This window comes from Ochotona princeps, unplaced genomic scaffold, assembly GCF_030435755.1.
Source record: "Ochotona princeps isolate mOchPri1 unplaced genomic scaffold, mOchPri1.hap1 HAP1_SCAFFOLD_104, whole genome shotgun sequence".
In the NCBI taxonomy this organism is placed as follows: domain Eukaryota; kingdom Metazoa; phylum Chordata; class Mammalia; order Lagomorpha; family Ochotonidae; genus Ochotona; species Ochotona princeps.
Window position 1 is genome coordinate 310,502 of NW_026700974.1, and position 14,804 is coordinate 325,305.

Genomic DNA, 14,804 nt, shown 5'->3' on the forward strand with positions numbered 1-14,804 from the left:
TGTAAGGAACTCACTTCACTGGGTAAAGACCCACACAGACTGAGAACAGAGGGTTGGATAAAGATATGCCCTGCAAGGGCAGGCACTGTGGTGTAATGGGCTAGTCCTCCACCTTCAAGTGCAGGTATTTGTGTTGTAGGAGGACATTGTGACCCTAGAAGGTCAGTGAGCACAGGATTACAGTTGGTTGGATATTTGGAGGAGAATAACCAAATGGCTACCTTTTGTATACCTGATGAGATATCATTTGTATAAGAACAGTTGAGTGGAAAGTAATATACAAGAGAAAAGGACTTCCAAACAAAGGCATAGAAACAGTGGATGGTTTTGTTGATGAACTAAGTATCTCTACCCTAATCCTGTATGACCCTCAGTGTATAAAGTCTGATGCTACTAATAAACTACAGCTTTTGACCATCAGTCAGGGTCCACGTGTAATTATCGGCTCCGTGCACCAAGTCCATCGCTGCTGGACAGCGACAACTGGCGCCCGAACAGGGACTTGAAAGAAGAGAAAGTGCAGCGGAGACCCCCCCACAGAAAGTGGTGAGTGGGACAATGGGCCAGAATCAGTGTAGGGCACAGTCTTTTATCTCTCTTATGCAGAATTTTTTAGTGAAAAGTGAAGCGAAGGTAACTAGGCAGCAATTGCGTTCTTATTTAGAGCTTGTTAGTGAATATAATCCTTGGTCTCCAGATGAATGGATACTAGAAACTGGACTTAAGAATTTTACTCAGAAAAATGGTGAAAAGGCCGGAAGGATAGAAGATATTCAAGTTAGTTTTTTGATTATATCGGCTTTAATTACAGCTATTATTATAATTTTAGAAGGGGAATCTGCAGGAAATTCCTCTAAGGGGAGACACCCCCAAAATGTAGCTAAAAAAGAAGTGTTTCATAGTACGAACAAGGAAGAAAGAGAAAGGGAATCCTTAAGAGGCCCACCTAACAGGAAAGGACACTGTAATATGGCTAAAAAAGAAACGCCTCATAGTACAGATGAGGAGGATGGCCAAGAGGAGCCTGTGAGAGATTTCCCTAATGGGAGACGCCACCGTAATGTGGCTAAAAGAAATGGCTTATACTACAGATGAAGATGAGAAAGAATGTGTGAGAGACCCTCCCACGAGGAGATGCCACTGTAATGCAGCTAAAAGAGAAAGGCCTTATACTACAGATGTGGAAATTAAGAAAAGAAAACTTGGAAGATGTTACCATAATGTGACTGAAAATGAAATCAGAACTAAGAAAAAGAAAATTTTCAGTGTTAAACCACGGGATTTCCCTAGTGAGGTAAATGAGGCTGGGATAAAGCAACAGTTAAATATCAGCCCATGCCGTCTTGCTCTTAAATCTGATCAAAGACATTTCCAAATGTCTGATGTTCCCCGGAGACCACATGAATTCCGATTGCTTTTTCCAATCATACTTAGTCAAGAGAATAACCAACCTACCTATGAAAGCCTAGATGTTAATTCCATCATAGCTTTTAAAAAGGCTTGTGTGTCCTACGAACCTACTTCTTCTTATGTGTGGGAATATTTAAATGGCTGGAGCCAGGGAGCAAACTGGATTCCTTATGATTTTGAAGTAATAGCAAAAATAGGGTTTTCTCCTTCTCAATATTTACAATGGAAAATATGGAGAAGTGATATGGCTAAAGAAAAACTGCTGTCCTTAGGAGCATCAGGTTGGCAACTCCCTGGTGGAGGACAATTGACTTATGATATGTTGGTTGGAGATGGACAGTGGGTTACTACAGAGCAACAGATACAGCTACCTCAAGCTGCGCTCATGCATATAGGAGACGTAGCATTGTGGGCATGGGAGAAAATTGAGACTGGGTCTGAATTTGCAGGCAGTTATACAAAAGTCATTCAAGGAGCCAGAGAATCTTATGCTGATTTTGTAAGATGTTTGACAGACTCTATAGAAAAACAAGTTAGGGGAGAAGGCACTAGGAAATTGTTGCTAAAGCAACTGGCCTTTGATAATGCGAATGAGGACTGCCAGGCTGTTATTCGTCCAATAAAAGAAAAAGAGGATCTTCTGGGTTACCTGAAAGCCTGTCACAACATGGGACATTTAAACACGGTGCCCGCCAAGCAGCACTTGAAACTTTTGCTATTCAAAAACAAATGAAGGCTAAATGTTTTGATTGTGGCAAGCCAGGACACTTTAGAAAAGGTTGCCCAATGCGTCCTTCAACTCAAAAATACCATGGGGATACTTTTAACAGTCACTCCCCTGGAATATGTCCTAAGTGGCAAAGAAGCCAACACTGGAAAAAAGAATGTAAATCCAAATTTAACCTTGATGGCAGATGCCTGTGGCCAGAAGACTCTGGGAGAGATCAGCTCCAGGTCCCAAACATTCACAGGTTTACAAAATAGGAATCTGCAGAGAAGCTACAAACTTAAAACTGCCACTGTCTCATTGCCCCACCTGTGCTCCTCACCCTGCAAGTATAAATCCTGGAGGCTGAAATTCCTATCAGTTGTGGTGTATGCATGTTATTCATATAGCACTTCTTCCTATACAGCATTGCTTAATCGTGTATGCTAATTTTTAAGTACAAGTCTTTATATTAAGTTAATTTTTATGTTCACTGTCTCATTAAGTTCTCATTGTTTAAAATTAACAAAAGATGTTCTTGCTTTAAGGAGTGTTTGGTTGATGTCATTATATCATTATAAAGTGAATGTTTGCTGTTTCCTTTGTTAATGTACCCAAGTTGCAACTACATGTCTTTTGGAATATTTTGTAATGCTGAAGAAGCTGGAATCCAGGCCTTCAATTTAATGGCTGGATTTCACAATAATCACCAATTTCAAGGTCTTTTGTTGTAGTAGATGTTTAGCAAACTGACTTCATCTGTATATCCATTGCAACTTTTGGGAGCTTGGAATTCAAAGTGAAAAGGGACATTTAGGATTGAAATGACAGAAGAATTTAATTTGCTTTTTGCTTCCTGTATTCTGCTTGCGGTAAAAGGACCTGTGCCAATCTGAAGCCAGGAGTCAGGAGCTCCTCTGGGTCTCCCACATGGGTGCAGGGCCCCAAGGCTTTGGGCCATCCTTGACTGCTTCCCCAGGTCACAAGCAGGAAGCTGGATAGGAAGTGTGGTTGCCAGGATTAGAACTAGTGCCCATGTGGGATCCAGGCGCATTCCAGGCTAGGAATTTAGCCACTAGGCCACAGCACCGGGCCCAACCTTTAATCTTTAGTACTTATTTTTCACATTTATTAGTTGGAAAATAATCCTAAGGGCAAGCACGGTGGCTCACAGGCTGATTCTCCACAAACGTCAGCATCCTGTATGGCCACCTCTGATCCAGCTCCCTGTTTGTGGGCTGGGAAAGCAGACAGAATGTTCCAAATCTTTGGGACGCTGCACTCACATGGGAGACCCAGAAGAAGCTCCTGGCTTCAAATTGGCTCAGGTCTGGCCATTGCTGCAATTTAGGGAGTGAACCAGTGGATGGAATATCTTTCTCTTTGCCTCTCCTTCTTTCTGTAAATTTGCCTTTCCAATTAAAATAAATAATAGAATGGGGCCATTGTTGTGGCATAGTGGATAACCTGTCAGACCTATATCCCATATCAAGAATGTCTGTTGGAGTGCCAGGAAGTGGCTGACTTTGGCTGGTGGTTCTGGTCCAAGGTCGAAGGTGACAGCCGTCAGAGGTCCAGGCTAGCCAGAGACAACACAGTGGAGAGAGGCACCCAGGCCAGTGAGTCCCCATCAAGCCTTTCTCTGCTTATACAATCTCCCCAGGTCTCCAATGGGGGATGAATTCAGGTTCCATCCGGGCCCCCCTATGTCACCTTGTCAGATGGCTGCTCTCCTCCCAAAAAAACTTTTGGCTGGCAGGAAAAAAACAGAAACAAAAACAAAAAAAACCAAATTGTACCTCAGTTTACTGGTCCAGAATATTTGGAGGTGGCCCATCCTTAACTCTATCCAGACAGGATGCTCCCCTAGTCCCACCCCCTCTTTACTCCACACACCTGGAGGTGGTACAGCACACTGAGGCACTGTTCCCACCAGTGGGAGAGTAGGGAGGCTGGCCTGGAGCAGGGAGAGTGGGGGTGCAGGGAGGATGGACTGCAGCTGTGTTCAGTTGCTGCCCAGGGAGGAAAGGGCTGCAGCTGTGCCCAGTTGTTGCCCAAGGAGGCACAAACAGCCGCTGTTATTACAGGTCACTTTGCATTCCAGGAGGATGCATACAGGACGAGCATCCCAGGTCCTGCTCCTTCAGGTGAAGCAGCAGCATGACGTGGACACCCTGGACATGGTGTTCCTGGACCACTGAAAGCAGCGCTACATGCTGGACACGCTGCTCCTGGAGGTGAGCTCAGCCAAGGTGGCCTTGCTAGCTGCTGGAACAGGGGCCACTGAGACCCATGCATGTCGACTGGCCCTGCTGGCTGCTGGCACAGGGGCCACTGAGACCCATGCATGTCGACTGGCCCTGGAGCTCCTACAGGGAGCTGTGACAGAGGTGCTGCCTGATGTCAGGGCAGGTAGATGAGAGGAAGGGTCCAGGGGGGAGAGGTGCCAGGTGGGGTGAGCACCACTGACCGGACCTGCTGTTGGGCAGGTGGGTGGGGTGGGGATTGGGAGAGGACATGTAGGTGTGCAGCTACAGGAACACTCTTTCTCTGCCAGGGCCTAGCTGCTACATGCTGGGAGCAAGAGAGAGATCTTCCATTTCTTGCTGTATCCATGAATGGCTGCATCGGCCAAGGCTGAGTCAGACTGAAGCCAGGAGGTCCAACTGCTTTCCTGAGACATTCCATATTTTTGGCTTTGCATGATGCCACTTCCTGTTTGCATTCATGAGCATGCTTGATGGCCTGACCTCCCAGGAATATGTATTTTGCACAGTTGCACAGGGGCCCTGCATTTTCTCCCACTAGCAAGCCAGAGACACCGGGAACTGGCTGCACAGCGACTAATGCCAGCATCATCACTAGGGACCCCTCCTGCCTGAGACCGGAGATGCCCAGGGCTGCATGTTTGATTCTGTTTTGGAGTTGAGATTGCTTTTTAAAAACAGCAACAACAAATCTGTTTAAGGGCTGGTGTAGTGGCATAGCAAGCTATTCCTCTGCCTGTGGCACAGGCATCCCATTTGGCCCCAGCTCATGTCCCAGCTGCTCCACTTCTCATCCAGCTCCCTGCTTGTGGCCTGGGAAAGCAATGCCTTTGGACCCTGTACCCACATGGGAGACCCAGAGCAAACTCCTGGCTCCCAACTTGAGACCAGCCCAGCTCTGACCATTGTAGCTATTTGGGGAATAAACCAAGAGATGGAGGATCTCTCTTCCTCTGCCTCTCTCTCTCTGTAACTATAAATAAATCTTTTGAAAATAAATAAATGTGTTCCAAAGGCAGAGAGAGCTGGGTAGGTGCAATCCACTGGTTCATTCCCGAAGTGCCTGTAAGGGCTGGGGCCAGGCTGGTAGATCCAGGGCTCCCAAGTGGGTGGTAGGCACCCAGCAGGTGGCTGCAGCACCTGCTGCCTCCCAAGGTGTACATTAGGCGGTAGCTGGGGGTCAGAAGCCACATAGGTGCACATTGAACCCAGATACTCCCACGTGGCACACAGAAGTCCCTACTGCTATGCCAAATGCCCACCCAAGACAGCTTTATTTTCAACACAGCTTCTTTCTGATGGCTGTGTCAGGGAAATTTCCACACTCCCAAATTTCCTTCCGCATTCCCTGGGCTGCCCTGATGTCCATCCCACCCCGCCACCCAACCCACACACTTGAGGCTGACCCTGGCTTTCATCCAGCCAGTATTTATTGAGCACCTGCTGTGTGCATGGCTGGGAAAGGAACCAGGAGCCTGTGGGGCAGAAAGCTCTTTTCCTCAGACCCACACCCTGGCAGGGGGTTGAGGAAGGGTGGGAGTAGTACTTCTGGTTTGGGGCAGGTTAGCAGGGCATCCCTGACTGCCCCCTCCCACACCCGGGGACCATCTCTGTCCCCCACAGCAGTGTGGCCTGTTGCAAAAGGAGACAGTGCTGCTGCCTGATAATGTTATATTCCCAGAGAGCCCATACTTCCTGGCACATGTGCTTGGCAGCAGCAGCTTCGAGTGCACCCACTACAGCTCATTCCTGGAGTACATGTCAGTGGTGGATGGGCTGGAGAAGGCTATCGTGTGGGCCCAGGTGCCCTGGTGTGACCTCAGTCATGCACTCTTTCCTGATTCCATCTGCCAAGTTGGTCCCTGCCAACCCCGCTTCTGTTGCTGCTACCTGGGTACTTGTTTTTAAGTGCCAGGCATACTTAGTGCCTGAAAATCCTGGCCACACATGCTCCCTGTGCTGTGGTACAGGACAGCTGTGGCGTGAACAAAGGGATGCCAGCAGGATCATGCGTGGGCCCAGCCAGTGGTGCTCCCATCTGGACTCTGGGCTCCTGAGACACAGGAGCTGCACCTGCAAATGTCCTGGCCTTGTCCTCAAGCTGTCCTCCAGGTTCGTGCCAGCAGGTGGCAGCAGAGTGCCTCAGCCACAGCTCCACTTCCCAGCCCAGCCTCTCTGCCCTTCTGACAGAATGGATTCTAACCCCTTGACTGTCTGGGAAGCTCTAAGCACCTTGGACACAACTGTATACCAGGGAAATTAAAGATCTGACATTTCAATAGAGGGTGACAGCTCAGTCCATTCTCGGTCTCTGAGCCTCCCCATGCTGCAAACCTGCCCCTGCCTGGCTGCCTGCGATAGGGGTGGTTGCCGCAGGTAGACCCTTGGTTGGCTTCCCCTGTGGGGCGACCCAGCTGATCCTGAGCACCCCAAGAGCCCTGCTCAGGCCCGCTCCTCCTGACGCTTGCCTGGAGGCACCTGCTAGACCCATGGGGCCCGCTGCCTGCCCAGTGATCCAGCCTACCTGCCCTTCCTCCTGGCATGAGCCTACAAGAGCGGACAAAGGGCCATACCCAGCCTCACTGGACACAGGAGCAGTTTGCTCCACCTGCTTTGCTTCCGGAAGAGGAGGCTGACGCAGACTCCACCTTCTCCCCAGCCATCCAGGGGATGGCAGCTGACCAAGGGCCTGCCCCACCCAGGGCCGTGAACCTGCTGGGCTCCTGCTGACCTCTCTATGCCCACACTGCGGGAGGGCCCTTAGCAAGGAGGAGCTACAGTGGACAGGTGTTCTGTCCCCAAGGGGCACACTCCCCCATCGAGCTCACTGGCCAGCCAGAAATGACCCAAGTTCCAGAGTCCTGGGGGAGCCTTTGTTTGCATGGGCCCCGAGTGCTCATAGGAACTGCCTGTTCCTTATCCTTATTCTTGTTGGAACTGGGAGGTCCAGTAAAAGGGTTTGTTGGTTTTTATTATTATTATTTTTATTATTATTTTATTCTACTGCATTTTTTAAAATTGTAAAATAGACAAAATTTATCCTTTCGCATTGTAACTATTCTCAAATGTACCACTGAGGGCCAGTCAACCTGTGGAGCAAAAACATCCCCACCTCTCAGCCTGACCTGGGCATTGCCTGTCCCTCAACCTGGAAATTCAGGTGAGGAGGGACAGGCGATGATCCCACTAGCCCCATCCAGGGTGTGGGGCCGCCATGCTGGCCACCATGGGACAGTAGCCTTGGCCACAGGAGGGGGTGGGACTGGTATAGAGTAGGAATCAGGTGTCCCAGTCTTCCCTGCCTGGTGGTATGAGGTGGGTGCTTGGGCCATGTCCGGGATCCACAGCTGGTACATGCCTGGTGCAGCTCTGTCCCCTGTCCAGCTCTCTTCTGTACCCTGTGGCCCTGGGCACTTTAGGAAGGTAAGGGGCTGATTGTGGCTGGTGGATCTGATGCGAGGTGTAAGGTGCTGGCCTGGCTGGCGGAGGCCTGGCTCTGCTTGCAAGCCTGTCCCCTGCCACCCTCGGGGACTCAGCCTTGGGCACTCGACCCTGCTGGGCTCAGCCCAGTCTGCCTACCCCACAAGCCCACCCTGGGATACCACGGCTGGGCAGACCTTCACCCCTCGCGGGACCTCACCATGGGGATGGGAGAGAGAAACCGCCCCCACAACTGTGCTGTCCAGGCAAGTGGTCCGAGCCCATCTTGGGCATGGCAGGAAACGGAATTTAGAGACAATGATTTGTGTGAGTTTCCTGCAAATCCACACAGGAAGTTTACCAGGAACGCTCATTCAGATAAACCAACCCACGCCAAAACAAACTTCTTCCCATCTGTCCAAAGTCCCCTGCAGGGCGCATGGTGGCGGCGGTGTGTGAAGGACACTGGTGGAAGCTCATTCCGAGTCCCCAAGGCCTCAGGTGCCTCTGGAGGTCCAGGAGGGGCTCCGGCCTTGTCACCAGGGGCGCTCCCCTCGGCCGGGTCCTTCCTCAACTCCGGAGCCGGGCCTGTGCAGGGGAGAGCCGGCTTCCACGCCTTTCCCCTTAGGGGAGGCCCAGGGAGCCTCGCTGGGGCAGGTTTCCGGCCTCAAAGGTCCCAGGCCAGCCCAGCCCCGTGCACCGCGGGGCGGCCATTGCTGCCCTTGAGTGGTGGAGGAAGAGCAGGGAGCCCCGCCTCTGACCCAGGCCCTAGCCACGCCCCTCCCGAGACCTGCCACACCACACCACGCTCTGTCCCACCCTGTCCACACCACAGGTCCATAAATCCCCGCCACGCCCCTTTCCCTAACCCCGCCCCTCCCGACCTCCGCCACTCAGAAAAGCTACAGCGTCTGCGCCAAGGCCCTTTCCGCCCTGCCCCGCCCCGAACCAACCTCTACCATTCCAGGCCCTTTTCCATCCTGTGTGCCCCACAGTCCATCATTCCCCACCACACCCCCTTTTAGCCACGCCCATGACCACCCAAACTCTGCCACACCCACACTTCGTTCTGCCCAACCTGCCAGGCTCAAGCCCAGGTCCCGCCCCCTGTGGGCGGTGCCAGCCGCTGGTGCCCACCAGCAGCACTCAGCCTTGCTGTCTGTGTGCACTTGCTTCCAACAGCGTGGGTGACAGCAAGGAGATCCACATCCTGCGCCATGTGCAGCAGCACGCTCAGCGTGGGGACCATCGACGCCTTCTGCTCGCAGGAGCGAACCATGATTGTGGGCAAAATAAAAGGTGAGAGTGGTGGCAGACAGAGGCCACGGGAGTGGTCACTGGGGAGGGGTGGCGTCCTTGGGCCAGGCCTGGGGAAACCTGTTTTCACCTTGTCTCTGGGGTTGTGGCTGCACCCAGGCCAGGGCGAGGGAATGATCTGGAGCTCCATGGGCCCAGCTGCAGGTCCAGAGCCCTCTTCCTGGACAAAGGTTGTGCAGCCAGCAGACTGGCCTCCTGTGCCCCAGCCTGCACCCACACCACTGTCCACACGGATAAAGTGGACAGTGCATGTCTGCCCAGGGGAAACACGGGCCACCGTGGTGTCCACCAACATCAGCCTCTGGGGCTTCTCAGCACCCTGGGTTCAGGAGCTCCTGTACTAGGTGGGTGGTGGGTGGTGGGTGTGGCTCCTTCTGACCTCTGGGCATGAGTCATGGGACCAGCTTGGCAGATTCTCCCTGGCTGTCCTGTTGGCCTTGAACTCCAGGATGGACACAGGCATCTTAGCTGCAGGACCCAGGGGAGGGGATGGGGCAACCCCTGCTGGTCATCCCACACCCCCTTGAGGGGGCACCATATGTAGCTTCCAGGGCTGGAGAGACAACATGGTAGGACACAGGGATAAGGTGCACAATGGAACCAGGGGCCTGTGAGCTGGGAGGTGGGGGAGGTAGGCAGCAGATCCCACTGGAGGGAGAGAGAGGGAGCTGGGTCAGGCACCCGCCACCCCCACCTGCCTTCAAGCCACCCTCTGCTACCTCTGCCCCTTGCAGGAGAGATTGCGAATGCAGTGATGTGGGAGTATTGCTCCTCCATGCTGCTGGAGCTGGGGCTACTGTGGCTACTCAGCCATGCACATGGCCCACCTGACGCCCCCAGGTGGGGGACTGTTCACCATGGAGATCAACCCTGACTTTGCAGCCATCACCCAGCAGATGCTGGACTTTGCCGGGCCTGCAGGACAAGGTGCAGCTTCTCTGACCCACATGGGTCAGACTTAGGGTCCCTTCCCAAGAGCGGGAGAGTGGGGAGGCTTGCCTGGATTTGGGGTGGGGAGGATGGGCTGCAGCCATGTCCAGCTGGTACCCAGGGAGGAAAAGGCTGCAGCTGTGCCCAGTTGTTGCCCAAGGAGGCATCAACAGCTGCTGTTACAAGTCACCATGCTGCTGGGAGCATCCCAGGACCTCCTTCCTCAGCTGAAGCAGCAGCATGACGTGGACACCCTGGATATGGTGTTCCTGGACCACTGGAAGGAGCGTTACCTGTCGGACACACTGTCCCTGGAGGGTGAGCCCAGCCATGACTGGAACACCATCCAGGTGCCCCACGTGGCTGTAGGTGCCCTAGTTCTTAGACCATTCTCCACTGCTTTCCTAGGATCATTTACAGGGAGTCTAATCAGAAGTGGAGCAGCCAGTGCCCAAGTGGGGTGGCAGCATCCCAGGCAGGGGCTTCCCATGCTATGCTCCAACACCAGCCCCTAGTTCTTAACTTCCTGTTTTACTATTTAGAAAGCAGGATACAAAAAGAGGGAGACAGAAAAAATCTTTCATTCTCTGGTTCACTCTCCAAATGACCCCCAACAGCCAAGGCTGAACCTGGCTGAAGCGAAGAACCATGAACTCCACCTGGGGTTCCCATGTGGGCATGCCTGACCCTACTCTACCCCAAGGGTCATCTCTCCCTGTCTCCTGCAGCAGTGGGGCCTGTTGCGGAAGGGGATGGTGCTGTTGAGCAACAATGTCATCTGCCTGGGAAACCCAGACTTCCTGGTACACAAGCGTAGAAGCAGCAGCTTCCAGTGCACCCACTACAGTTCCATGTTGCAACACATCCAGGTAGTGGATGGGATGGAGAAGGCCATCTATGTGGGCCCAGTTGGTCCAGCATGACCTCAACTATGCACCCTGCCCTAGGTCCCTCCACCAAGCTGGCCCCTGCCAACCCTGCTTCAGCTGCTGCTGCCTGGAGTATCTGCCTTCAAGTGCCAGGCACAGCCTTAGAGCCTGGGCCCTGGCCACAGCTGCCTCCCTGTGCTATAGCTTTGGGCACCTAGCAATCATGCCTTGACCCCAAGTCCTCCAGCTTCTCGCCAGCTTGTGGCAACAGAGTGCCTCAGCCACAGCTCCACTTTCCAGCCCTGTCTGCACCTCTGACATAATGAGCTCTAACTCTTTACTCAGTCCAGGCAGCAGAAATCACCTTGGATACGAACTACATACTGTGGAAATGAAAAATCTAATATTTCAGTAGAGGATGGCAGTTCAGTCCCATTCTTCTTGGACTCCCTTGCTGCAATCCCACCCACTTTGCTGCCTCTTTTTGGGTGCTGGATATTCCGGGTGGGCCCTTGGCTGGCCCCTGCTGGTCAGCGCACCTGAACCTGGGTATTGCTAGTGGCCTGATCAGGGGAACCTGAAGCCCCTTCCTCCTCCACCACCACTAGGCACAACTGTCCACCTAGGAAGCCCAAGCGAGGCAGGCAGTAAGCAGCCTTCATGGCCAGCCCCCTACCAGGTTCCTCCTTATCTGGAGGCCCAGCTGGTGGGTGACCAAACTCCTCTGACCCCTCAAACCCACCTTGTCTGCCAGGTCTTCCAGAGCCCATTACCTACCTGTCACACACCTGGTCAGCCACCTCTGAGGTGCCCCAAAGTCTTAACAGGGACTCAGTTTCCAGACTGGACCCAGAGAGTAACGCTGTCCAAGCTGGGCCTGCCTGTGGCTACACCAAGTCTTGGATTGAGGCCACAGCTACCGACCCCAGTGTGGATCAGTGTGGGGCACAGCAGGTGCAGTCCTGCGTGTGGGTGTGGCCATCTCATCCACTACCCAGCCTTCAGAGCCCAGACAGGAGTGAGTTGCCCACAAGAGACAGAAGGCTGAAGCTGCTCTGTTGGTGTTTCTTTTTTAAACTTTTTGTATTTTCTTACAAAAATGTAGATGTGTACCAATAGTCTTAATGTTGGTTTCATTTAAATGCTCATCTTCAGTGTTATAATATTTCTTCTGTTTCCAAAGTCATAAACAGCAGGCACCTAACAGCAGCAATCCCTGCCCCCACCCCAAAGTCAGCTCCGGAAGGCACTCCTTGAGGTTCCGGAGAGGCGGGCACCTGGGTGGCAGGAAGGCTCCCCCACACCACACCACTGGGCGCACTCCACAGGCTGGGCAGGGAATAACCCAGCCAGACCTGCCCCCTTGGTCTGGCTTCCCTGCAGTCTGGGCCCCCACCAGGGCAGCCCCTCTGGAGTTCAGCTCCTCTCCCTGAGCCCTGGCCTCTGCCTGTCTCTGCCCCCATGCCAGTCCAGTTTGCCCCTCTTGCCCTGGGCATGCAAGCACATGCAAGCACAAGCACGCATGTGTGCAAACACACACACACACACACGCACACACACATTGGGCAGCTCTTCTGCTGGTCCCCAACAAGCCTTTTGTGCCCCCTTTCTGCGCCCCACCTGGCCCGCCTTCCTGAGGTGGCCTGCTCTCCTGCTCCCTTCCTTGTGGTTCCTTGGAACACAGCACCAGGTCAGGGAGTTGGGTGGGCAGGAGATGCAGGGAAGCAGGGACGTGGCGTGGCAGGAGGGGGTGTCTCCCTGATGCCAGGAGGCTCCAAGCTCCATGGCTGGTGTTGCTCACGTCAGCCCAGTTGCTTGAGATCTATTCCCTAGGAACCCATGGCTGGGCCCAGGCCCTATGGAGGGAGAGGCAGAGGGAGGAGGGCATTTTAGCTGCAGGTGTGTGCAGGGCTGGGAGAGGGACAGGGTGTGACAGCGGGCAAGCAAGCTTGGCTTCCAGGGACCAATGGAGACACCGGATGGATGCAGCTTGGTCCAGGGGTGGTATGGGTTGACCCTCAGGGGCCTGAGGCCCAGAGCTGGCAGGTGTATGGGGAACCCTCCCAGCTTGATCTACGCCCTTAGCCCCCAGGTGTGGCCTTCCCTGAGCCAAATTTGTGTGTGGGTGAGTGAGGAGTGGTGCTGCCGGGGGCTCACAGGGAGAGCAGCCAGCAGCAATTATTTTGAGAAGCTCCCAGCCAGAGGAGGAAGGGGCAAGTGGGACAAACTGCCAGGACAGAGAACAACATACCAGGCATGCAAGCCAGACCCAGGTGTCAACAGGCTGAGGCTTAGTGTCCCCCACAGAGTCCACAAGCCTGACCCGGAGGGGAGGAGCCTTCCTACAGGGATCAGGCTGCAGCACATGCACACAGGCGCCTTGGGTGGGTGAGTGGGCAGGCAGGAACACAGCAGGGTTAAGAGGCAGAACACAGCAGTTAGGTTAGTGGAGGGAGACTGGGGGATGGGCCTGAGGATGGGTCCGCTGCCACAGTGCGAAGGAGGAGCTAAGCTGGCCGGAGCTGGCGGGTGCACTTGCCTGTGCGTGTAGCCAGGAGAACTGTCAGGGGGCAGGTGGTGGGCCTCGCCTAGCACACATATGCAAAGAAAGGTGTAGGGCAGCTGGCTAGACTCCCTCATTCCCAGACCCTGCTCTCCTTCCCAGCAAGGGTGGAGAGCTCAACTGTGCTCCCTGGCCCCCAATGGCCCAGGGCTCAGGACTTCAGGACTGCAACTGGATGCTCTTGAGGAGGGGACGGTGCTCCCACCCCCTTCCCTGGCAGCCAATCACTACTTACTTTCAATGACTTTTTTTGGTAGGCCAACCCCATGGGGTCAGTACCCCAGGCCCTGTGTTCCCTGTGGTACAAGTGGTGTAGCAGCCATCTGGGGACAGCAGAGGAGAGGACCAAGGAGGGGCACTGTAGGAGCACGCCAGCACCTGCTGTCGACACTCCCACCGACCCCTAAATGGGGTAGAGCTGTGACTGGGCATCGATCATCCAGCCAACAGGCCCTCCCAGCATCAGCCTAGGACCTCCCATGAGCCTGCCCTCCATTCCACGACCCCTCCCACCTGCCCACCCTTCTTCCCACAAGCCCCACAGCACCTGCACTCACCCAGTGGGCCTAGTGTGTCCAGAGGAATCACTTCACAGCTACCTGCCTTCTCGCTCTCTGCAAGGGTGAGGGCAGGTGTGAGCTGTGGGCTGCCAAGCTCGACTGGACATCCTTTGCTGCCCACTTCTTGGCACCCCTGCCATCAACAGTGCCCCACCCTCACCCCTACAGTGGCACCCTCGCAAGGCGGCACGTGACCAAGAATCCCCAGAGAGCAGTGATCCAGGCCCCCAGCCCACGCAGGGTCTTTCTTCTCCATCATCTCACCACCTGTCAGCCTCATGCACCCAGGCCTTTGATCACCAATGGCAGTGTGCTGTCATTGAAACCCCCAGGGCTCTGTGCTCCCTTAGGCACCTTGCTGGCTGCTGCTGCAGACCGAGAAAGCACAGAGTGGAGACCACACGGGGGGTGAGCTTGCAGCACCCTTTTCTGAGGCTGGGACTTGAGACGGCAGAGGGGAGGGCAGCCCACACTTGGAAGCGCGCCTTGGTCCAGCCGTCCCTCTGCAGGGCCCCACGCAGCTCCTTGTAGCTCCACAGGGTCTATAGCACGTGCGAAGCCGCCTTCACCTGGCACACCGACTGGCTGCTGGGGGGAGCCTGGCGTGGGGTCAGTGACCACTAGCCATGCCTCCCTCACCAGGCCCTGCCCCAAATCCCATCCACCTGCTAACCTGCCTGAGTCTTGCCCACCTGTCAGCTAGCCCCACCCTTCCCTGCACACCTGCCAGCACAGAGGGCACACCTCGTGCCTGCAGGAAAG

General features: G+C 54.3%; 1 pseudogene; it reads left to right on the top strand.

Moving 5' to 3' along the window:
* The first annotated feature begins 4,329 nt into the window (after window positions 1-4,329).
* Window positions 4,330-11,080, top strand: LOC131479377 (catechol O-methyltransferase-like; annotated as a pseudogene).
* The last annotated feature ends 3,724 nt before the right edge of the window (window positions 11,081-14,804 follow it).